Source organism: Protopterus annectens, chromosome 1.part0 (genome assembly GCF_019279795.1).
Source record: "Protopterus annectens isolate FY-2018-M chromosome 1.part0, PAN1.0, whole genome shotgun sequence".
Taxonomy (NCBI): domain Eukaryota; kingdom Metazoa; phylum Chordata; order Ceratodontiformes; family Protopteridae; genus Protopterus; species Protopterus annectens.
The window spans coordinates 415,800,253-415,825,580 of record NC_056725.1 but is presented as its reverse complement, the minus strand read 5'-3'; the positions used below and the strand labels follow the sequence as shown (position 1 = coordinate 415,825,580).

Genomic DNA, 25,328 nt, shown 5'->3' with positions numbered 1-25,328 from the left:
CAAATCGGAACAAATGTCCAAACCCCCCCCCCCCATACAACAACCTCCTTTCTCCTACCACACATCTAAACTGACACAGTCATGCTATAACTGACATGATTTCACTTCTTACCCGAATTCTTCTTGCTCACTTATACCACAACTACACTGTAATCACTCTCAACCACTTTCACTGCACCCTCACAGCAACTTCCTTCCAACACCCTCTTGACAACTACACGTCCCCGGCCACCACAAACCAATACACCCACTCAAATACCAAATATCCACAACATTTAAACAAACAATATCCCTAAAATATGAAAGGTTTATTACAATCTATACTAAACTAATATTTGCTTCCCTCTCTAAAATAACCCTCAGTGGTGACATCCACCGAAACCCTGGCCCCACCACCTTAAACCCCACCTCAAACTCCCTTCAAAATGTCTCCCTCTGCTTTCTAATCACTGCCAACAAAAAAAATCTGACCACCTCATATTGTGTCTATACATTAGAAGCATATGTAGTAAAACCCAAGAGCTACATGCCACCATAAAATTATACTCGCCTGATATTCTCATCCTAACAGAAACCTGGCTCAAACCTCACATCAAAAGTGAGGAAATATTCCCCTATGGCTACAGCAACCTCCGTGCAGATAGACTATCCAAAAAAAGAGGGCGGTATAGCAATTATGTTTAAACACCACCTCAACATCCCAACTATCTGATCGGAAATGAAATCTTATATGCCAACCTCAAACTAAACCCAAATAAAACTATCATCATCATCGGCTGCAACTTCCCTCCAGGACAAAATATAACTCCCCTAGAAAACCTCCTGAACTGGGCCAATCTTTCTCTAACTCAACAAACCATCATCCTCGGTGACTTTAATACCACATGGCTATCTTGTAGTAAGGACCATCCACCCATACCATCTATATCTACATGGTTTCTCTCAATGAATAAAATCACCCACTCCTACAAATAAAAACCCCAACAATCATACCATCCTCAACTGGATACTATTTAACTAAGATCCTCAATTCCTACATAACTGGCTGTCTACCCGACAGCCTCAGTGACCACTCCCCTACATTCCTCCTAAAACACCATGTTAACAGTGCAAATCCCATCATCCACAGACAAATCCGTAACAAAGCAAAATTCAACCCTATTCTCATCTCTTCCCTCCAAAACTGTAACTGGACACCACTAAAATACCTCAATCTAGATGAAGCCGTCCACTTCAATAGCACCTTCCTCAACATCTTAAAACACCCACACTCCCCTAAGATATGCCAGAGTCAGACTAACCCCCCCCCCCCCCCGCTCCAGAAACCACCCAAGGACCAATGAAAATCAGAGATAAAGCCTGGTACCACTAGCGCCTAATGAAAGCCCCCTCCACTAGGCAATCTTTCCTTGAACTGCGCAATAAGGTCAAAAAACATCTTAAACACCCCCCCACCTACAATCCCTTCCTCCTCCAGCAGTACTGCTGACTCATGCAACAAACATTTCACTGAAACAATTCTATCCTTAGTCAAACAACTCCTTCCCTCATCCACCCCCCACTCCCAACCCTAATTTTTTATCCCCCGTTTTGCATTTTCCTCAGTACCCACCTCCTACATAAGACTCCTGACAAAACTTAAGCCCCACAAAACTCGCAGCTGACAACCTTCCTTCAGAACACCTAAAAATTGCAGCTGGCACCCTAGTGTATCCAATTTCCATATTAATTAACCACTCCATATTAGAAAGCTATGTACCCTCTCTGTGGAAAACCTCACATATCATTCCCCCTCCACAAAGGAGGCTCTTCCACTGACGTTCCAAATTATCGTCCTATCGTTACCCTCTCGCCACTCTCCAAGATCCTTGAGAAATGCACTAACTCTCAGTTATTAAACCATCTCCTAGCTAACAATCTCCTCTCCAAAACCCAACATGGCTTCAGGCTATATCACAGCACTACTACTGCCTTGTTCTCTTTCACCAACACTATCCTTCATCATAACAACAATGCCTTGTTCTCTACCACTATATTTCTGCTTCTATGTAAGGCTTGACATGGTATCACACAAAATACTACTCTCTCTTCTCACTAATCTTTCATTTTCCCACTCAGCCACTAACTGGTTCCACAGCTATCTGACCATCCGACAACTATCAGTTGTTTGGAAAGAACCTATCTCCTCGTCTCCCAGTTATCCATGGAGTCCCCCAAGGCTCCATCCTTGGCCACCTACTATTTTCCCTATTCACCAACAACCTACATACCTCCACTAAGCATGCTTCTCTCATACAATATGCAGATGACTGTACCCTCATCTGCTGTGCCCCCACTTTCCCAGAACTTCAAAAGATCACACAAGAGTCATTATCAGTAAAATGCTGACTATCCAAAGTCCATCTTCTACTCCATCCTAGTAAGACCAAACTCCTTATCTTACAATCCTCCAAATCCAAACACCCAACCACTTCAATATTCTTACCAAAGACAATACCATCATCTCACCATCAGATCACACCAAACTTCTTGTTGTGGAGATTGACAGCAATCTCAAATTTGACTTCCACACATCTCTTACCATAAAAAAAGTACAAAAACACTTGCACTATACAGAAACAAACAATACCTAACTAAGGCAGCCAGAACTTTATTGCCAATTCCCAACTAATATCCACCTTACTCTATGCTTCTCCTATACTTACGAACCTTAGACAGTCTGACCTAAACAGGCTGGAATCCTGCTACAATAAAATCGCAAAATTCATAACAGGTGCATCCTACCGCAGCCACCACTGCAACACACTTAGGGAACTAGACTGGCTGGAACTCCCACAACGTCTTCACCTGAATCAACTCTCATTCGCCCACAAACGAGTAAACCATCCTCATAAAATCTCATCACTTCAAAACCTTCTCCAAACTTATTGCTCTTCTGACCCCTACACTCTAACAGCAACCCCCCTCCCCCCCAATAACCACTTTACCATCCAGCAGTCAATTCAAGACTGCACTCAAGACTCACCTAAAAATGCACTGGCTCTGTCCTTACCCCAATCCCGACTCAGAAAAAAACAATCACAAATAATATAGTTCTCCTTTTTATTACCTGCTACCGAGCATGTTAAACACCTTAGTACTACTTGCCTTTTCAGCTTAATTACTTAAGTTTTCTTTATTCTGTTTCTTCATATTGTTAGAAGTATCTCTTGCAGTATTAATGTATGTTTTTTTTTTTTTTTACTATGGACCTATTCTCTCTGTTATTATTGTATGGCATGTTCAATACTGCAACTCAATTTAATATTGCTTGTGGAGCTTATATCCCCAGGCCTCCGCTGAAAAAGGACCCGTGTCCAGTCGGAATTTCCTGGTAAACAATAAATAAATGTAGTTAAATAGAGAAAACATAACGAAATGGGCATGTACTGGTCAGAGTTCCTGATAGGGTGACTGGGAGTACAGCAGGAGGTAAGAGAAGATAATGCAGGGCAGGAGGTAGGTTTGTTAATAATGGAATGAGTGAGGGGTTGTGGTGTTAATAGGAGCTGGTAGGGAAGCTCAAGCCAGTTTAAGAATTTTAGAGAAATGCAGTGGTGGGAGATGAAGGGTTGATTTAAAGTGAATCTGGCAATTTTATTACAGGAGAGTTCAAGTTTACACTTTACGGAGGAATGTAGGTTGGTTAAGATTAGAGGCGTAAAGACCACTAGGAAGAAGACAGGCATAGGCAAAGAACAGTCTGGAGTCTTAATGATGTATTTTTATTTATGTAGAATAAGCCTAGTTTTTGGCGAGTCTTTTTTATGCAATTTTGTACATGAAGATCAAATTTTAGTTGGTCTATGACAGCACCTAGAAGCTTTGTGTGTGTGTCTCAACGGTTACTTTATTATTTTATTTATTTAACATTTGTTAACTGGGAAAGTCCAACTTGGAACAAAGCCAATTTTCAACAGAGGCCTGGGGTGAAATGCTTCAGACACGTCTTTGAAACGTGGGAGGAAACTGGAACATGTGGAGGAATCCCACACGAATGCAGAGAGGACATGCAGATGCCACACAAAAGGCACACTATCCGAGAATCGAACCGGAAAACCTCTTGCTGTGAGGCGAAAACGCTAACGTTGGACCACTGCTCCGTCCAAATACTTGAAAAATTATAGCAGTGTTGTCAACTGATGAGATAGTGAACTGAGTGCAATAAAAGTAGTTTGGGTTTTTTGAGACTGAGAACTAGTCGACTGTCAGTTAGCCATCTTTTGACTAAGTTGAAAGAGTTTTGGGTTAATGTTTGGAGGTGTGAAATATCATAAGTGCAGCTGACTGTGGAATCATACACATACTGTATTACAGATGACAGTGTGCAGGAAGTATGTAGACAGTTATTGAAGATGTTAAATAGAAGAAATCAGAGAATGGAACATTGTGGTAGTCCAGTATTAATAGGGAGGAAGCGAGAAAAAGAAGAGAGCCATTTGACTGACTGCTGTCTGTTGGTGAGGCAGCCTGAGAACCATTTGAGAAAAATATTTGAGGCCAAAATCAGACATTTTAGAGAGAAGCTTTGGGTGAGATACATTGTCAAAGGCTTTGGAGAGGTCTAAAAATAGACAAGATTACTAGTTTACTGTTGTGCCTTTCTTGAGTGATAGTATGGGTGAAGATTAGCAGTAGTTATGCTATGACTAGGGCGGAAAGCATGTTGGGTAACAGTGAGGAGATTTTCTTGTAGAACATAATAAAGGAGCTGTCTGTGTATGCATGTTTAAAGTATTTTTGAGACGGGGACAGAATGGCTATGGGCCTATAGTTTGAGAGGTCAGTAATGTCTCCTTTATGGATGGGTATACTGTAGAATTGTTTCAAGACAGAGGAGACTGTGGACGCTTGGACAAACCAGTTGAGGATAAAGACAGGGTAGGCTACTGAGCTAGCAGACAGCTTTAGAAGACCAAAGGTAGATTATCAGCTGAAGGGGAGCAGGGTTTTAGTCTATTTAGTAGTGATTTAATGTATGCAGTGGGGACAGGTTTGAGGGAGTAGACAGTTGTAGAGTCTGAGCAGCAGGGAGGGACAGTAGAATCAGGGGTGCAACTATTCTGGGTTAGTTTGCTAATGCAGCCTATAAAATAAGAGTTGAGGATAGAGGCAGTCTCATGGAGAGTGCTGTTAGGGCAAGGGTTAGGTATACTTGGGCTACCAGGGTACATGATCTGTTTCATGGTGTGCCAGAAGTTGTTTGGATTGCTCTGACGGTTGGTTTGAGGCTTAAGGTAGAAGTTTACTGACTTGCTTTATAGTGAGGTTTTGGAGTTCTTTATACGTTTGGAGGTGGAAGGGGAATTTGGTTTTAAGCCAGATTTTCCATGCTTTATCTCTGTTGTGCATTAGAAGGCGATTAGATAGACAGCCAAGGAGCAGAGGAAAATTTCACTCTTGATTTTCCTAAGGAAAGCAAGGGAACTGAGAATGTTTAGGAAAATGTGGTTAAACGTAAGTACAGCATTCTCAAGAGGAAGATTAAAAAGGAAAGACCAGTTTATGGAGATCAAGGTTGAAGTTGGTGAGACTATGGCATTCTTTATATTTGTGAAGCCTAATTTGTTGGAAGGAGTACCTTTGAATGCAGGTGGGAATGTCGTAATCAGGTAGTGTATTGGGATTGTGGTACAAGTTTGGATTGGATTCAAGTATCTAGTCAAGTACAGAGTTGGAAGCCTTGCTGTAGTGGGTTGCGGTTGAAATGAGTTGTGTGAAGCCATAAAGATTTAAACTAGAGTTAGGGGAATTAGTGGTCATGGTTTGAAAATAGATGTTAACATCCCCCAGAATTACGGTTTCATTGGATACACAGCGAGTGATCCAAGACAGAATACATTCTAAAATTGGGATGCTATTACCTGGTTGGATATATATTGCAGTGATCATAAATCTTTTGCGATTAAGTTTGCAGTTTACTAGTAAGAGTTCAGCAGGGTTAAAAAGTTGGGGACAAAGGGATAGACTAAGTTGATCAGAATAAAGTATAACCACACCTCCTCCTTTTTATGGACCCGTCTGAGCAGAAGATATTGTAAGCAGGGGGAAATTTTTTGTTGCCTGAAATGTGGGGTTTGAGCCAAATTTTGGTGAGTACAAGTATGTCAGGTGAGTATTGTGTAATCCATGAGTGAAATTCACTGACTTGTTGAGAATGCTATGAATATTTAATGAGTATAGAGTGAGGCACTTGGTAGAAGGCTTGGGGTGTAGGAAGGATGGGGCTGTGGAGAAGGCATCAAGAGAGGGAGAGGAGAGAGGGGCAAGGTTGGGGTGAATATCTCCAGATAGGCATAAGTTTTTGGTGATGTGTATAAGAGTAGGAATTGTAATGCTGAACGTGTAGTATTTAAGGCATGGTTTTGAAAGGGTGTGAGGGGTATAGCACTAATATGAACTATGAAGAAATGAGTTAGATGGGTTAAATAGGGTGTTAGAGAGACGGTATGGGTTTTTTCCAAGTACTTTGTAGGCAAGTTAGTGTTGGCGGTAGGTTTATGGAGCATATTTTAGTTTGATACGTGGACAGGTGATAGAGTAGAAGAAGAGGAGTGGAGAGACAGATGAGGAATATGGTCAGGGTAAAAGAGTGTGTGTGTAAATTACAAGAATATAAGAAGGAGAGAACAAATGAGAATGAAGAAGCAGAGGTGGTTAAGGGTTGGGAGTTTTCTGATGGGAGAGAGTTCAGGTTTAGTCAAGTTTATGAGATGGAGAATAAAGTATCTGTGATGTAAATGTGTGGTGGTAAAGCAAGGGGGAGAAGATGAGTAGAGAGTATTTGATTGGTGAGGGTAAGATATTAGAGAATGTGTGGTTGGGATGTAGCATGAAAGTGATGACTGTAAGAATAGCACAGGAAGATGCAGAAGGGATGAGGAAATTTAGGGTTAGAGTACAAATGTAGAATAAGTAGGGTGGGTGCAAACGGAGGGTAGGGTAGGAGAGCGGAATGACACTCGGGCGGAATGGAGCAAGTTGACCCTCAATGCTTTAGAAGCAAGAGAAAAAAAAACAATCAGTAAAGGTCGTCAGGTAAATAGGCAAATTCCAAATAAAGAAGAAATCTAAGTGTTGATAAAAAAACAAGAAGTTCTTAATTATTCTAGTTTTTGTATATTACAAGTAAAGGAAAAAAGTGCAAGCTTAAATCAAAAGGAGGCTTACCTGTTTAAAAAACAAAGTAGCAAAGGAAATGAAATGGGGATATATACTAATAAAAGGGATAGTAGTGGGTAAAGTATGATAGAGAAACTCTGCAGCCAATAGAGGAGATTGGATGCTAAGAAGGGAGTAGAATAAGCCCCGTTAAGTTCCATGTGGGGAGGGGGGAGTTCTCAATGCTGTATGCTTGCCAGGGATACAGTTTATCTAACACAGTCCCAGAAGGTTAATAAGAACAGTAGTGCCCCTACACATATCTTACAAAGGTATGGGAGATGAGGATGTCCTGTCTGGTTTCTTTTTGATTATAACTAGTGTTTTGCAGTTTGACTTTGGTTTACATAAGACAGTTAGAATTCATTCATCTTATCCATATAGTATATCATATAGGTCTGTAAGAGCCAAACTCCGCTTGGCATTTACAACCATAAGCAATTGTCTAAGGAATTATCACAGTCTAACCTTGGATTAACAGTGTTTTTTTTTTTTTTTTTTGTTTTTTTTTTAAACAGGAACACAGGCCCATTATACTTGATAACAATGAAGTTAGACCTCCCGCTCCAAGCTGTCATGCTAAAAGAGAGAAGTCTGATGGCTTTCTGCATTATTTTTGAATTGTTTCTGACAAATTTACTCCAGCATTAGTACAATAAATTGCAGTTGGGTAAGAACTTCCCATAACCGTATATGTCCTACTGATCACTGGTGCAGTCTTCATAACACAAAGATTATCACCACTGTCGTCTAGCCAGGGTAACAAAGCTTTACCTTCCCAGTATCATGTGCCTAATGAGCAACTTCCACTCACAAACATAGGGGTATACAAGTGGATGTATGAACGTAATTTCTCAGACTTTCTCCAAGCAAGTGGTCTGAAGACTGAAAAAACTTATCAGTTAGAAGGGACATAGTATGAAATGTTAAGAAAGCCCCTTCGGTTCTACGGCATTTCCCATAGGAGAGTAAATGAGGGAAGCAAGGAGAAAAAAGTAGAGAGAAGGAATACTGCAATAATGATCAGTAGGACACGTAGTAATGCAGTAAGTTCTTACAAAACTCTACCATGTCCTGACTGAAATTACTGTTGCAGTAATCTTAACACATGGCAATTCCCACGGCTAAAAAAGGGAAAGTAAGAGTGGTTGGTTAAAAGGGAGAACTATCCAACAGGCCAGATAGGACTGACCTACTGAAGGCAGCTCTGGACCTTGGGCATCGTGAAAGTGTGTACAGATAACCAAGGTGGCAGCCACTGGTATGGTCCAGGCATCCACTTCTTTGCAAAAAGCTCCAGAGGCTGCTTCTGCTCTGGTAGTGTGAGCTCGAGGGCATGAGTGCCAAAACTTGCCATGTAGACAGTAACAAAATGAGATGCCCTTAGAGATCTGGCTTCCAATGGTTTGCCTGGATACTAGTCATCTCAGTCTAGACTCTAAGAAAGAAAAAAAAAACAGTTGATCAGATTCTTGAATGGATATTCTTTACCCGCGGTGGTGGTGATGCGGTAGCGTTGTCGCCTCACAGTAAGACGCTGTCCGGTTCGATTCTCAGCTACAGCGTCTCCTGCATGGAGACATGCATGAATGGGCGTACCTTCGTTGAAGGTTGTGCGTCAGGCCTGGCAAGCCGGTACATAAAAATCAACTGCCAATCATTAGTGGACCGGAGTTCCGCTGTGGTGACCCCTAACCGGGAAAAGCCAAAAGACACAAACAAAAAGAATCTTAGCTGTCTGTGAATATCCACAGAATGTAGTATCCTTTCTCCTGATTTCTGTGGGTTGGGAATGAGGGTTAGTAGGTTTACGGCCTGGTTGACACACAGCTCATTCACTACTTTAGGCATGAATGAATGATTAGACCTGAGGATTATCCTATCTTTGTGAAAAATACGAAAGGGAGTACTGGCCATGACTACCTGATGCTCCAAAACTCTCCAAGCTGAAATGGTAGCCAAACATGGGACAGTTTTTCCAGGTGGAGTGATGATGTTGCTGATTCAAAAGGAGGTAAGGTAAGCTTTTCCAGCACAAGGTTGAGATCACAAGTAGGGGTAATGGGATTTCTAGGTGGTCTAAGATGCAGGGTCCCTTTAAGGACTAACCGGACCTCAGATCTAGATCTATATGAGGGAATGAGAGATAAGCAAATGGAGATGGCTGACAGATGGTCTCTGATAGAAGAATGGGCCAGACCTGTATGTAAAAGCTCACAGAGATATTTCAGAATGGAAGGTACCTCTGATTGGTTGTGGTCATGTCCATTCTTTTGGCACCAACAGGAGAATCTCTTCCATTTGGCTATTTAAGATTTTTGAGTAATGCGTGTCCTGGCTTCTTGAAGAACCGTAACAGCCTCATAAAAATGGCACCTGTAAGAAATCAGAATCCTATCTCATACAGGGTTAAGTTTAGGGATGACAGACGGAGGTGAAAAAGTAACCCTTTCTGTTGTGTGATGAGATCTGCTTGCTGTGGCAGTCTGTAGTACTTGCCCCTAGCTAGAAGATGATGAAGGAACTATTGGGAGTCCTGACCAAAAAGGAATCACTAGCATGTTTTTTTTTTCCTGCCATTTTTGTCATTTTGGGACTTTAGTAGAACTCTTGGAATAACAGATAGTGGAGGGAAGGCACAGAGTAACTATCCTGTCCACTGAAAAGTGAAAGCATCTGCCATCCAAGACGAGGGGCAAGGGTCCCTTGCACAAAATAGTGGAAGCAGTGTGTTCGTCTTTGAAGCAAACAGGTCTGAGGAGTCCCTCCACAGTGAAGGATACCCTTGAAAAACTGTCTGTTCTGCCAACATGTTGTCTTGTGATAGGATGCATGTGGCTGTAACTGATAAGATTTTCTGGGATGCAAGATTCCAGGCTTTCTTTGCCAATCTCCACAAAGTACAGTTTTGTACCTACCATAAATGTAGATGTTCGAGTGTAGACACTGCTGCAGTCATTACACTTGGGTTATCCTGCCGTTAGGCGGTTCCCCAGCCAGCCTGAGTTCCAAAGTCTTGGTCTGGCGTCAGTTGCTGTCGCCTCCTCCCTGACGTCAATGCGACAGGGGTATATAAGATGCAGCCGACACCATTTTCTTCAGTTTTTCTTGCCCCAGATGTCAGGTGCCCCCAAAAATGTAGGCAATTCAAACCGCTAATAAAACATACATAAGAAATGCAAACATACTTTCAGCTACCAGCAAATACTCCCCATAGGTAGTAAAAGGTAGAGGAACTAAGTACGTACTAGCCAGTAAGAGGGGAAGGAGGGAGGGTAACCTGGACTGCAGCAGTGTCTTCACTCAAACATTTACATTTATGGTAGGTACAAAACTGTACTATGTTCATCATGTGACACAGCTGCAGTCATTACACTTGGGTAGAATCCCAAAGCTGAGGTAGGGTGGTTGGTTCTATAAGGCATTAGGGGTGGCTAAAAGGCCCTGCAGCACTGCAGAGGCGAAGCCAGCTCTGGATTTAGAGTATAGAGGCAGATGGTAATGCTTGGTGAAGGTATGCACAGAACTCCATGTTGCTGCTTCCAAAATATCCTTGGTAGGCACTCCTCTGAGGTAGGCAGTTGAAGTGGCTGTTGCCCTGGTGGAGTAAGATCTAATGCTGTTAGGCACAGGTTTTCCATGGTGCGTATAGCAGAAACGTATGCAATGCCCTATCCATTTGGAAATAGTCTGTTTTGAAATAGATTTTCCCTGTGCTGCTGCAGCATATGCTACCAATAATTGCTCAGATTTTCTGAAAGCTTTGGTTTTGTCCAAGTAGAAGCGTAACTGCCTGTGAATGTCCAATGAATGCAGTAGTCCTTCCCCTTTATTCTGTGGTTTTGGATAAAAAGTAGGCAAGTGAATGGTTTGGTTTAGAGACACACTTGAAACTACCTTAGGCATAAACGTAGGGTTAGTTCTTAAGGACACCCTGTTCCTGGTGGAAAATGAGGAAAGGTTTCACTGCCATTAGTGCCTGCAATTCTGAAACTCTTCTTGCAGAAGTTATTGCCAGCAGCAGAGCAGTTTTCCAAGAAATGTATTTTAATTCTGCCGTGCTAGCTGGTTCAAAAGGAGGTCAAGTTACTTTTTCCAAAACAAAGTTGAGGTCCCAAGTTGGAGTAGGTGCTCTACGGGGCGGTCTTATGTTTTTAGCCCCTCTGAGGTACTGTTTTAGCAAAGGATTGCAGAAAATTGGTGGATCCGTATTGTAATGTGCAGAGATGGCAGAGGCGTAGATCTTGATGGGTGAAAAGGAGAGGCCTTTGTCCAGCATCTCAGTCAAATATTGTAGTATCTGAGGAATGTTTGGCACAAGAGGATCAAGGCTGTGAGCCTGGTTCCAGGCACAGAATCTCTTCCATTTATCCGAGCATGCTTTCCTGCTACTAGGCCTTCTGGCCTCCAGAATGACATCCATAACTGCTTTGGAGAGGCATTGCTTGCGTGGCTAGGGAATCTTCCATGCAGCTAGGTTTAGTGTCTTTAGCTGGCTGTGGAGTAACTGATTGTTGTGCTGAGACAGCAGATGTGGTATTTGAGGCAAAATCCAGGGTGGTCCTTGTGCTAAGTTTTTTAAGATTGGGTACCAGTGCTGGTGTGGCCAGTCTGGTGCAATCAGGATCATTTTTGGCTCTTGTCGCCTGGCTTTTATGAGTACCTTTGGGAGAAGAGGCAGTGGTGGAAAAGCATATACTTGTAGGTTTGTCCAGCTGAATGAGAGGGCATCCACTTTCAATGCTTGCGGATGGTAACTCCTTGCGCAGAATTTCTTTAGCTGGCAATTCATTGGGGAGGCAAACAGATCTATGTCTGGGCTCCACCATTTCTTTGTTATCATTCTGAATATTTGGGGATTCAATTCCCATTCGTGGGGATCCAGGATATTTCTGCTTAAGTCGTCTGCTAGTGTGTTTTTCTCTCCTGGCAGGAATTGTGCTTGTAGATGAACTTGATAGTTTATAGCTGTGTTCCACAAAGTCATGGCTTGTCTGCAGAGGGGGTAGGAGTGAGTGCCCCCTTGCTTGTTTATGTACCACATAACTGTGGTGTTGTCTGTATTTAGTAGTAGTTGTCCTGGATGCAACAGGTCCTTGAAAGCTATAAGGGCATTTTGTACAGCTAGCATCTCTTTTTGATTGATGTGAAGATGCCTTTGTTCTGCGGGACACTTGCCCTGAATACATTTTCCTGCCATGTGTGCTCCCCAGGCGTAATCCGATGCATCTGTTGTCAGTGTTTGCCTGGTTGTGGGTTGAGTGAAAGGCTGTCCTTTGCTGAGGTGACAAGCTTGAGCCCACCATCGAAACTCCTGTTGAAGGCAAGGTATTAGTGGTATAACTGTTTCCAAACTTTGACAGTGTTGAGACCATACACTCTTTAGGTACCATTGTAGTTTCCTCATATGCAGTCTGGCATATGGAATTAGTAGTATGCAAGATGCCATGAAGCCCAAGGCCTGCAGAATTTTTCTTGCAGGGAGTTGGGTCTTTGTTACCATCAATTGAAAGTATTGTGTCAGTTGTCCTTGCTTGTCTGACATGAAAAGAGCCATCTGGGCTGTTGTGTTCAAGCTGGCACCCAGGAATATTATCTCTTGTGAGGGCACTAGTTTCGATTTCTTTTCGTTTACTGTGTACCCCTGGCAACTTAATAACTTTTTTACAAACGCCAGATGCTGTAGAAGGATGTCCTTGCTCTCTGCTTGAATCAGGCAGTCATCCAGGTATGGGTAAATTTTAATTCCTTTCTGTCTGCAAAATGCAATTACTGGTGCCAGGCACTTTGTGAAGACCCTGGGCGCAGTAGATAATCTAAAGGGCAGTGCAGAGAATTGATAGTGCATTGGACCAGCTAAGAACCGGAGGTATCTTCTGCAGTTTTGTCTGATAGGGACATGCAGGTATGCCTCCTTGAGGTCCAAAGTCACGAGCCAAGCTTGCTTGCCCAGCATGGGAAGAAGCTGCTGTAATGTCAACATTTTGAATTTCGGAACATCCACGCAAGTGTTTAGTGAAGAAAGATCCAGAATGGGCCTCCAGGCTTTGTCTTTTCTGGGAACCAGAAAGGGTCTTGAGTAAAATCCTTGCCCTTGTTCCTGTGGTGGTACCTTTTCAATAGCTCCCATGTTCATGAGTGCCATAATTTGTTTTTGGGCCTCTGCCCACTGATTTAGTGGCAGATTTGGCATTCCTTTTAATCTTGGCAGAGTATGAAAGTGGAACCTGTAACCTTTTGAAATAATATTGAGAACCCATTTGTCTTGGGTGATCATATGCCAATTGTGATAAAAAAGTGCCAGTTTTCCTCCCAAAGGGGCTGCCAAGAGTGAGTTGTTTGGCAGCTGGAGTGGGAAGTCATTGGGGCTGTTTTTTATATGGTTGGTGCCTGTCTTCCCCTTCTTTCTGGCCTGATTCACCCCATTGTCGAGGCCTGTAAGGCCCTTGTGGTTGACCTCTACCTCTTGGCCGTCTGTATCTGCCCCTTTGAGGTCTGTCATTAACTGGAAAGGACCAATTCTTTGTTAGCCAGTTTCTACTAAATCGAGAAGGCTGAACCTGTACGAAATCCTTCACTGTTTGCATAGATTTTGCCTTATCCTCAATTTTCTTTAATACCTCTTCTGCCTTAACTCCAAATAAAACATCCTGCTGTAAAGGTGCATCCAGTAATTTAGCTGGTAACGTACGTTCTTTTAACCATGCATGTCTTCTAATGACAGAGCCTGTAACTGCTGCTCTGCATGAGGCCTCTAAAGAATCAAAACCACATTGCAAAGTATGCTTTCCCACTTGTTCAGCGGCATGCAATAAATCCTGCATTTCTTTAAAATTAGGAGGATCTGTATCTGGAAGCATTTGTTGCTTCAACTGAGACATCAAAAATTGCTGATATTTTAGCATGTGAAACTGGCAATTTATGGCTCTCATTGCTAAAGTTGCAGACGTATATACTTTTTTTCCCCATCTGTCTAGTGCTCTGGAATCTCTGTCAGAGGGAACTGGGTTCTTTGCTGATGAGGCCTTAACCCCTTTGGGTCCCTGAGAAATAGTTTCAGGATCAGCAACAGGGCTTTTATACAGAAATTTGTGAGAGTCAGGGACTCTGTAATATCTGTCCGGTTGAAGTGGAGCTGGAGGTAAGGAATCAGGATTTAAGCTGGATTCAGTGTACACATCATCCACAATATCTAGCACTGGCAGAATAGCCAGGGGTCTGTGTTGAGGTAATAATAGGAAGTCTCTGAGCCTTTTCTTGGATTCTGAATAATCCTGGCCTTCCCACTGGAAATGCTCCCTCATGGTATGCAAGGTTTCCCCAAAGGAGTAGTCCTCAGGCGGAGAGGCTGATGGAATAGATTCCTCAGCATCAGAATCCTCATAAGGGGGTAAAGAATATCCCAGGTCTGAGGATGAATCTGAGGAAATGGACCCCTGGTCGGATAAATCATAATTTGCATCCTGTCTAGGCCTTTTATCAGGTGGGGGATGGGAACCCCTGATCAGAGTGATTAGGTCTTCGGCCATTTTAAGCATTTGTTTCTTAGGCATGGAGGCCTGTCCTGGAGAATGCTGTACTTGTTTCTTAGTTTTTAAAGGGGGCTTTGACTTAGAAGAGGGTTTAATGCTTAGCTGAGTAAGTCAGAAGACACCCTCTGAAGCTTCGGGTAGCTCAGGTACTCCAAATCCCTCTGCAGGATCGGTTTCGGTCTGCTGAAAAGTTAGTGCGTCAGAAGGCCCAGCCATCTCCACGTGGGGTTCGGGGGCGGCCTGTGGTTCTGCAGAAGCGGTCGTCAGGGGCTACAAAAGCGCCTTACTGAAAAACGGAGAACCGGTGACTGGCCTAGAAGAGACTTCGTTGTCAGTTTTGGGCCTCGGATGCCTGTCCTTGTCTTTGCGCTTTTTATGAATACCGGTCGTCAGAAGTTCCGACGGCATGGTATAATTAAATTTTCTGCCACAGTAATGTCGGGCAAAATCAAACCGACGTTTAATAGTGCGCTTATTAAGCCTAGCACAAAACCGACAACCAGTAACGTCGTGGTCTGGGCCTAGGCATGGGATACAATAAGAATGGAAATCCTTATGAGGTATTTGCTTCCCACAAGAAATACAGTTATTAACTTTTACCGACATCGGTCTGAGGCAAGAAAAAGTTTCCCCAATGGGGTACTTAGCTTTGTAGAAGACTTCGGTTCTGGATTCGGAATGAAAATCTCAGGAGTCGGCCGACCGGCACTTGCGAACTGCTTTTGCTTCGGGCACCGTACGGCAAGAAAGGCTGAAGAAAATGGCATCGGCTGCATCTTATATTCCCCTGTCGCACTGATGTCAGGGAGGAGGCGACAGCAACCGACGCCGGACCAAGACTTTGGAACTCAGGCCGGCTGGGGAACCGCCTGACGGCAGAATAACCCAAGTGTAATGACTGCAGCAGTGTCACACGATGAACATCTGGTAAGATATTGCCCCTCCTTGCTTAAGTACCACATTACTGTTGTGACAGCTGTGAAAACTTGTAGGGTATGAGGTTTCCAGGGCTGTGAAAACACTTGAAGAGCTTGGTTGACAGCCCTTGTTTCCTTCATGCAGATGGTTCCATTAGTACCAATTGTCATTATCTGTCCTGTATTGCTGCGTGCCTGTCCAAGGCATCTGTATGCATTTCTTGAAGTGGGGCTGACGGAGTGAAGGGAAGCCCTGGGTTGAGTTTCACCTGCTCCTTCCACCAGAACAGCTCCCATCTGAGATAGGGTAAAAGGGGAATCACCGGGTCCAGAGGGTGAAAGTGCTGAGACCAAAATGTTTTCAGGTACCATTAGATTTTCCTCACATGCAGTCTGGCTTATGAAGAACATTAGGATACTAGCTGCCATGAACCCAAAAGCCCTTAGGATCTCTCTGGCTGAAAACTGGCTGAGGGGGCAAGGTTATGGAAGTAGTCTGGGAACACTGCAAATTTTCTAGAGGTAAGCAGGCCTGTATTCTTTTGGTGTCTTCCCTGCAGCCCAGAAAAACTAGGTCCTGAGATGGCTGCAGGGAGGACTTTTTGTAGTTGATCGTGAACCCCAAATGAAATAGAGGGAGGAGGGTGAAGTGAGGATTATGTAGGAGAATTTGTGAAGTAGTTTGGATTAACAGGCTGTCTAATTAGGGAAAAATCTGAATTCCCTGGATTCGGCAGAGGGTAATCATTGTGCTAAACACTTTTGCTAAAACTTATGGGGCTCTGGGAAGCCCAAATGGCAAAGCAGTAAACTGATATTGAGATGACCCAATACAAAACCTGAGGAATCATCTGCACGGGGTCTGAACTGGAATGTGGAGGTAGGCATCCTTTAAATCCAAGGATATTAAAAAAGCCTGGGGCAGAATGAAAGGCAACAGTGTGAACAGTGACAGCATTTTGAAAGTTGGCACTTTTAAGAAGGTGTTTAGTAACAGGAGATCCAGTATGCGTCTCCACTGTCCTTTTCTTGGCACTAGAAAAAATGTGGAGTAAAACTCCTTTCCCACAAATTCTTCTGGCACCAGCTGTATTATGCTTTGGCCCTGCAGTTCCTGCAAAATGTGTGGGATCAGATGAATCTGATTGTACAGAGGTAGGGACATGTCACTTAGAGAAGGAATCTATTTAAGACATGGCATAACCTTTTTTTTTTTTTTTTATGATAGATACCACCTGTTGGTTTGTAGTATTTTTTTCCAAGGTGCAGAAAGATTGGGGTCAGCTTTTCTGAGAGTGGTAGGGCTAGGAACCAGGGGGAAAGGAGGTTGTAGATAATCACAGAGATTTGTCCACAAAGAGGTGTCTTCCCAGACGAGGCCTCTCTCTATGGTTTATCTGGGAATCTCTTTCTGGGTGTCTTCCTGTGTTTCTGGCTAGGCACAGGGTCCCTTTTAGCAAAAGAAGTTGATTTGATAGGGTAATTCCTACGGTACACAGGTTAACAGAAGCTGCCTGCAATCCTTCATGGTTAAACCTGCTCTTGAAGGGTTTTAAAAAGGTTGGCAACTTGGGGCCAAACAAGAGCTTCTTGTCTAAAAAGGAATCCAATATTTTTTCTTTTAAATCCGCAAGAATAGGCTCGCTATGTAACCATGCATACCTGTGGAATACACAGCTTGTAGCAGCTGCTGTGGATGAGGCCTCTGCAGCATCAAAACTGCATTTAATGATGTGTCAGGTTACTTATGTAGCTTGACCAAAAAAGGATAACATTTGCTGTTTATAATCAATATCCTGCAAATCCACTACTACCTTAAAGGACTGAGAATGGACATAAAGCATTTTGGTCATCTCTGTTTGGTAACTGGTAGCCCTGAATGCCAAAATAGAAGAGGTATAAACCTTTTTACCCCACCTATCTATAGCCCTGCTATCCCTATCTGAAATGTGGGCACTGGCATTGAGGAGTTTAGAAGGGTAATCAGACAAGAGCAAAACAGCAGAAGACAATGCCATAGAGTTTTATACAAGATCATTGGGAAAGTACAGTTGTGTACACTTACCATAAATGTAGATGTTCAAGTGTATTCACTGTTGCAGTCATCACATTTGGGCTATCTGCTTGCAGTAACCCTCAGTCGGCCTGATTATCAAAGTCTTGAGTCCTGCGTCGGTTGCTGTCTCATCTTCCATGACGTCAGGTAGTCAGAGGTATAAAGCATGCAGCCGATGCCATTACAACACTTTTTCTTGCCCCAGATGTCAGGTGCCCCCGTAATGGGGAGCAATTATATATATATATATATATATATATATATATGCAAGGTTATAACTCCAACAAAAAAGCAAATACACCAAAAAGCGTTTAAGCATAGTAAAGAAGAATAGCGATATAGCCAAAAGAAGACAGTGTGCTGGAGGGAGGGTAACCAGGACTGCAACTGCCTTGCAGATAGCAGAGTTGTTGTGGCCAATAGTTTGAAGCAAGTTGTCAAATGAATTTGTTTCTCTGGTGTGAGAAAAGCCATCTGGGAAGTTGTGTTCAAGCTTGCTCCCAGGAATATAATTTGTTGACAGGGTACCAGCTGTGATTTCTTTTCGTTTATGGTGTACCCCAGACAAGTTAGCACCTTTTGTACAAATGCCAGATGATTCAATAGTATGTCCTGGCTTTCTGCCTGAATTAGACAATCGTCCAGGTATGGGTACATTTGAATATTTCTTTGCCTGCAAAAAGCAATGACTGGAGCTAGGCACTTTGTGAATACCCTGGGTGCAGTAGATAAGCCAAAGGGCAGTGCAGAGAACTGATCATGCACGTAGCCTGCTTTGAAGTGTAGGTATTTTCTGCAAGATTCCCCTGATTGGGATGTGCAGGTAGGCTTCCTTTAGATCCAGTGTTGCCAACAAGGCATCCTTGCCTAGCATAGGAAGCAACTGGTGAAGAGCTAGCATCTTGAATTTTGGGATCACCTAAAAAGTATTTAGGATAGAAAGGTCTAGGATAGGACGCCATGAGTTGTCTTTTCTGGGTACCAGGAAAAGTCGAGTAGAAACCTTGTCCCGTTTCCTCTTCTGGTACAGTTTGAATAGCCCTTATGCTTGAGAGAGAGAGAGAGAGAGAGAGAGAGAGAGAGAGAGAGAGTACTTGCTTTTGAGCCTCTGCCCACTGATTTGGGGGTAGATCTGGACAACCGTTTGGGGTTGGTAACGTGTGGAAGTGAAATCTGTATCCTTGGGAAACTATTTAAAAACCATTTGTCCTGGGTAATGAGTTCCCAGTTTTTTGCCTGCAGAGCAATCTTTTCCCCTAAAGGAGCAGTCAGTTGAGAAGGGCTTGGAAGTTTTTATGTTAAGTCACTGAGACAGTTTACCATAGGGGGGGAGGTCTTACTACTCCCTAATTTGGAAGTGGGAGCCCCCCACTGCTTAGTCCTATGCATAACCCTGGGACTGAAGCCTGGGTGTTCTGTTGGTTCTGGGTTTGGACTGAGAAGGCCTGGAAGACGCAGGAAATGACAAATTCTTAGAGGGCCAATGCCTACTAAATCTTGGAGGCTGTACTTGTAGGAAATCTTTAAGAGTTTGCATAGATTTAGCTTTTTCCTCCATCTTTTTAAGTACTACTTCTGCTCTGTTGCCAAACAGGTGTTCCTGATTTAAGGGAGCATCCAGCAATTTAGCTTTAACATTATCTGGCAAAGATTACTCTAAGCCAAGCATGCCTTCTAAGTACAGACCCAGTGACAGCAGCCCTGCAAGATGCCTCTAGTGAATCAAAACCACATTGCAAACTATGTTTTCCAACTTGTTCAGCAGAATGCATTAAATCCTGTAAATCCTTATTTTCAGCACAGTCAGGAATCATCATCATTTTCTGTTTAAGCAATCTAATAATATGCTGTTGATACTTTAACATATGAAACTGGCAATTTAAGGCCCTAATAGCCAAGGTTGCAGAAGTGTACATCATCTTACCCCATCTATCCAGCGCCCTGGAATCTCTATCAGAGGGGGGAGGATGTTTGGCAGTAGTAGCCTTAATGCTCTTGGGTCCCTGTGAAATAGTCTCAGGATCTGCAGTAGGATTTTTAAAAAGGAACTTGTGAGAGTCAGGAACCCTGTAATATCTATCAGGTTTTCTGGGAGCAGGAGGTAGAGAGTCAGGGGCCAAGCTAGATTCCGAAAAGGCATCATCAACAATGTCTAGTACAGGGGGGAATAGCTAAAGGCCTGTGCTGGGGCAGGAGTAAGAAATCCCTAAGCCTCCTTTTAGAATCAGAGTAATCCTGGCTTTCACAGCGAAAATGCTCACTACCTGGGATCTCTTCCCTAACCAGCATCTAAGGGACACCCTAAGGGCCTTCCAACATGGTGATTCATGGTTCAACTCAGTTTGCAGAATTCTCAGTCGTCAAGGCTTCAGATGCCATAACAGCCTCCAGCACGGGTCTAGGTAGAGGGCATCTGAAGAGGAATTAGACATACAGCAAAGAAAGAAAGGGCTGACAGTTTATGGTCTAGGCTTTTTAAGCTTTTTTCTTAAGTGGTGGCTGTACATCCAAGGAAGCAGAATTCATCCATCTTCCAGTGGGCCAAGCATTTGAGATACTGGGTTCCAAGAAAGTGTTAAGTGAAGACAAACTGGACCGCAAGGTCCAGTAGTACAAAAGATTGGCAGATGGCACAAGTTTTGAAGTCATTTTGTGCCTCCAACCAAAAAAAAAAAAACGCTAGGTATGCAAGCCTTTGTATGAGATTTACCTACCACACTCACCTATACCCCTCCTAGCTGACTACTAAAACCGGTAAGAAAAAAGTTCAAGAAAAATAAAGGAAGGTTCCCCAACAGGCACTTATCTAAATACTCAAAGCAATGGTACCAGCAACCAAATGACAGTCAGTTCAAAGGATACGCGACGTACGATTCTAGGAAGGCAAAGCTTTGGTAGCATAGACAGACGGCAACAGTGGAGCACAAAACACGAATAAAACTTGTAAAAAATAAAGCACGAAGACCAGCTCACAGAAACAGACTACACTTTAATATAAGCACTTTCGTCGGCGTAAAACCATCTGACATTTTCAGATTAACTGAACATAAAACAGAGACGTTTTATGTTCAGTTAATCTGAAGAAGTCAGATGGTTTTAAGCCAACGAAAGCGCTCATATTAAAGTGTAGTCCGTTCCTGTGAGCTGGTCTTCATGCTTTTTTTATTTATTTTGTTTACAGATGGCAACAGTGATAACTTGTGTATTAGGAATATTTTAGCAGCGATTTCAGTCAGGACATCTTAGGGTGAACTTCATTAACATATTGTTAATTGCTGAACATGCTCCATCTTAGCAAAACCAAATCTACTCGAGCTACACGCTCTAGGGATATAAACCTCAACACAACAATGAATAGGACATGCTGGAGGGATAAATTCCCTTCGCAGAGACTTCCCTTACTATGGAACAGGGTCCCGATCTACATAAGACAGAGCCCCTCACTATCACTCTTCAAGAGGAACCTTGATGAGTGGAGGGGTAACAGAAAGTTCACACCGGGGATCACACCAACAACACTACTAGATAGGGGCCAAGGGTACTAGCTGCTAGTACAAGGGTCTAGGGAACTACTAAAGGGGCGGTGAATACCGCACAACGTGGCTGGGCTAACATATGCCTTTGGGCAGATAGCCCTGTACCAACCTATGAACCTATATTAGCAAGTGTCAAATTAATAATCTCAATGCTGACTTCAGCCAATTCTCATTCTACAACTCCTTCTGAAGTAACATGAAAATGATGTGGACACATCTGTTAGGACATACCAAAATGTGTTTACTGCCTCATACCCCCTCTAATTTCAGGGTGGATAAAAGCATTTTTTCCTGCCATTCCTTGTTCTTCAGCCAAGTCATCTTTGTTTTCTTCACCAGCTCACTTATCAGAGCTGGTCTCCGGTAGGTTAGCTTCTACCCACATTGCACAAATGTTGGTGGTGGAGGTATTCTGGGATAGACTGCATCCTCAGTTTCCAAGCCACAGGCACTAGGAAAGGACAACTTCGATATCAACAGTTCTTTTGACACAGATGGTGACCTTCATGCAGGCAGAGCTGTCTGTCCTAATGACATGGGTCAACCTGTCTGCGTCAAGAACTTTGCCAGTTCTGACCCGAGATGTCAGCCTTCTGTTGAGTGTTACCCATATACTTACAGCTAAGCACTGGAGTTGTCTTTAATGCAGACTTTTCTAAGTATGTCCCCGAGCAACTGTCCTGCCCCCAACATCAGACCATACTCAAACTGCAAACATTTATTTTTTTGAACCAGTGGTTATTCCACTTCTTGAGCAGCAGGGCAGTGCGTCTGCAAACCTTATGCAAGGTTTCTCAGAGGCTTCTTAATATCATTTTTTTTCTTTCTTCAAGCCAGTTTACTCGGGGAGGGTTGCAACAAACAAACATGCAAGAACCACCATGTTTGATGCAACTACTGAGATCTCCACATCAGGTAATGAGTGGAATTCCCAGATTCCCCATCACACTTCCCTCCAATCTGGAGAAGACTTTGAAGTAATTAAGTAGAGAGGGGGATGGCTCAATGACCAAGTGTTCTCTCTACTAAAGACTACACAAAAGACATTTCGGTCCCCACCCCCTTCCCTAGAGATAAAATGATTAAATTGCTGTAAGGGATAACTCTGGCATTGTGACTCTGTGACCTCCTAAGGAATTTAGTTGTTGGCCTGCGATCATGAAAGCTGACTCAAATGTGGTTGCATCTGTCCTTTAAAAAGCTGCTACAAGCCAGAGCTGTTGATCCAACTGCTAATTAGTTTAAGTCTGAAGACAAATTTGTGAAGACAGTTTACACTTCCTCCACCTTTTCATTATCGGTTATGAGCTCTACTATGATAAAAGTTTCAGTAAAATCTGCCAGATAAAATGTAACAGCCACTGGACCAGTTTATAGAGGGACAGTTAAAGAAAAAAATCTAGTCATACTTGCCAGCTGTATCTTCTGCTTCAAATCTCAACATGAGTCTTGCCTTTAAGTCTTCTGAGAGTTTTGCCCAAGCTGCATGTGTGCTGGCTTTAGCTGTACACAGCCATTTTGGCTTCAATTTATGAACGTTGGTAAAGTTGCCAAGCTGGCCTTAAACTCACCCTGTGTTAGCTTCACACTGTTCAGACCAAATAAACTAGCACCGTGGAAAATATGGATAAGAATGGAAAAACCTTAACTCTTGGCATCAAGTGTAAAGCTCCACAACACTCCTCAAAAGTATGCAGTGGATACCATATAAGTATTGGTTAAAGTGTGTCCAGCAGCAAGAAAAACAAGAAGTTATGTACTCACCAAAACATTCGATGTAAGTAGTCCATCTCGCCTCACATTCTTACCCTTCAGTTCGTAGCCGAACCTCGGCTCCGACTCGGCCATACTCTAGCTCGAAGTCTTCAATTGGCTTGTGGCAAAGAGGCATCTCATACTGCAATGCGCCCATCCCAGATCTTGTTTGCTGCAAACTCACATACACACACAAACACGCTGAAAGGAATAACCAACCCAACAAAAAAGGATACTGAAACCAGAGGCTAAACCTCTAGGTCCTCCAGGAGGGATTAGGTGGGTGGGTTAGTAAGAATGTGAGGTGAGATGGACTACATACATCGAACGTTATGGTGAGTACATAACTTCTTGATGTTGTAGTCCAATCTCACCTATATTCTTACCCTTGGGACAGCGTCCCTAGACACCTAAACCTTGGGTGGCTCATTGAAAAATACTCCTGAGCACTGTGGAACCAAAGGAAGACCTGCTTCTAGATCCAATTTGTAGTGACTAATAAAGGTGTGAGGCAATGCCCATGTAGCTGCAGCACAAATATCATCCATAGACATCCTAGCCTGAAAAGCAGTAGAGGTAGACACCAATCGTGTAGAATGAGCCTTCACTTTAAAGGGCAATTCCTTGCCATTTGAAGTATAAATGAAGGAAATGCAACTAGACATCCATCTGGACAGAGTTACTTTAGAAACTGGAGCCCCAAGTCTATTGTCTGAGAATGACACAGAGTTTCCTAATATCTTTAGTTCTATGTAAATAGAAACGCAACTGTCTGTGAACATCTAGCTGATGAAACTTAAATTCTGCCTTGTTAGGGAATTCAGGGAAAAACACAGGCAGCTCAATGGACTGGTTGAGGTTGACAACCGAAGCAACCTTTGGCATAAAAGAAGGATTAGGTCTAAAGAAACCCTATCCTTGTGAAATACCAAGTAAGGGGGCCGAACCGATAAATCTTGGAGCTCGGAGACCCGCCTAGCCAAAGTGATGGCTATCAAAAAGATGGTCTTCCAAGACAAAAATTTAATGTAACAAGTAGCTGCGGGCTCAAAGGGAGGCGAGGTAAGCCACTGTAACACAAAATTGAGGTCCCATGGCATTACAGGATCAAAGACTGGAGGTCGAAGTAGCATAGTCCCTTTCAGAAAAGCCCTACAAAGCCTGTGTGCCATTAGATTGGGTTCATTAGCAACATGAAAAGTAGAAATGGCTGCCAACTGCACTTTGATAGTTGCCGCAGCTGATCCCTGGCTGAACAGTTGAGAAAGAAATTCTAAAACTGATAAAATGGGAGCTGTATAGGGATCAATCTGCCTTTCATGAGCCCAAATGGAGAATCTCTTCCACTTACTGGAATAAATCTTCCTAGTAGAAGGCTTGTGAGAAGAAGACAGAATATGAACCACCTCCGGGGAAAAATCATGAAGCCTGACTAGGGACAGAACTGGAGCAGCCAAGCTGTCAACTTGAGGGTTTGAATGGAGGGATGGAACTGCCCTGACATATGAGAATGCAGATCTGGCTCTGGGTCCAGAATCGACGAATCGTCCATTAGATAAGGTTGGAGAAAAGGGAACCAAATCTGATGAGGCCAGTGTGGTGTGTAATCAGTATCATCTTGCTTCCCAAGGACTGCGCTTTCTGAATAACTTTCATTATCAGGGGTACTGCCGGGAAGGCATAGAGAAGACCAGAGGGCCAATCATGAACTAGAGCGTCCCTGGGTGCCTCCCCCTTCGGGAGGATAAGGGTGAAGTAGCTGCTACATTTGGCACTGAGGGGGCTGGCAAACAGGTCGCAGCAAGGCTGTCCCCATCTGCAGAAAATATGCTCTGCCACTTGTTTGTTCAGGGACCACTCGTGAGGCATCAGAATAGCTCTGCCCAGCCTGCCGGCAATCACGTTGGACTTACCCGGTATGTGCGTTGCCACTAGAAAGCATCGGGATGACAGTGCCCACTGCCACACTCGAACTGCCTCTCTGCAAAGGGGATACGACCTGGTTCCTCCCTGTTTGTTCAGATACCATACCACTGACATGTTGTCCGAGTGGATTGCAATTGTCCCATGAGGAAGAAAGCCCTGAAGTGCTTGCAACGCTAATAGCACCGCTTTCTTCTCCAAGACACTGATATGCAAATGGGTCTCGTGCTCTTGCCAAGTGCCTTGGACTGTCCTGCCGAGATAATGCCCCCCACCTGATCTGGGAGGCATCCGTGGTCACCGTGGCAACTGGAGAAGGAAGAATGAAAGGCATGCCCGCGTTGAGATTGCTGGTCTGAAGCCACCAGCGCAGATCCTGTTTGCACTTGTCTGTAATCAGAATAAGATA

At 43.4% G+C, this 25,328-nt stretch overlaps 1 protein-coding gene across 2 annotated transcripts in view; it reads right to left on the bottom strand.

Annotated features, from left to right (window-relative positions):
- Positions 1–25,328, bottom strand: part of CUL9 (cullin 9) — a 2,881,018-nt gene that overhangs the window by 2,246,562 nt on the left and 609,128 nt on the right. The gene's annotated exons all lie outside the window — the stretch shown is intronic.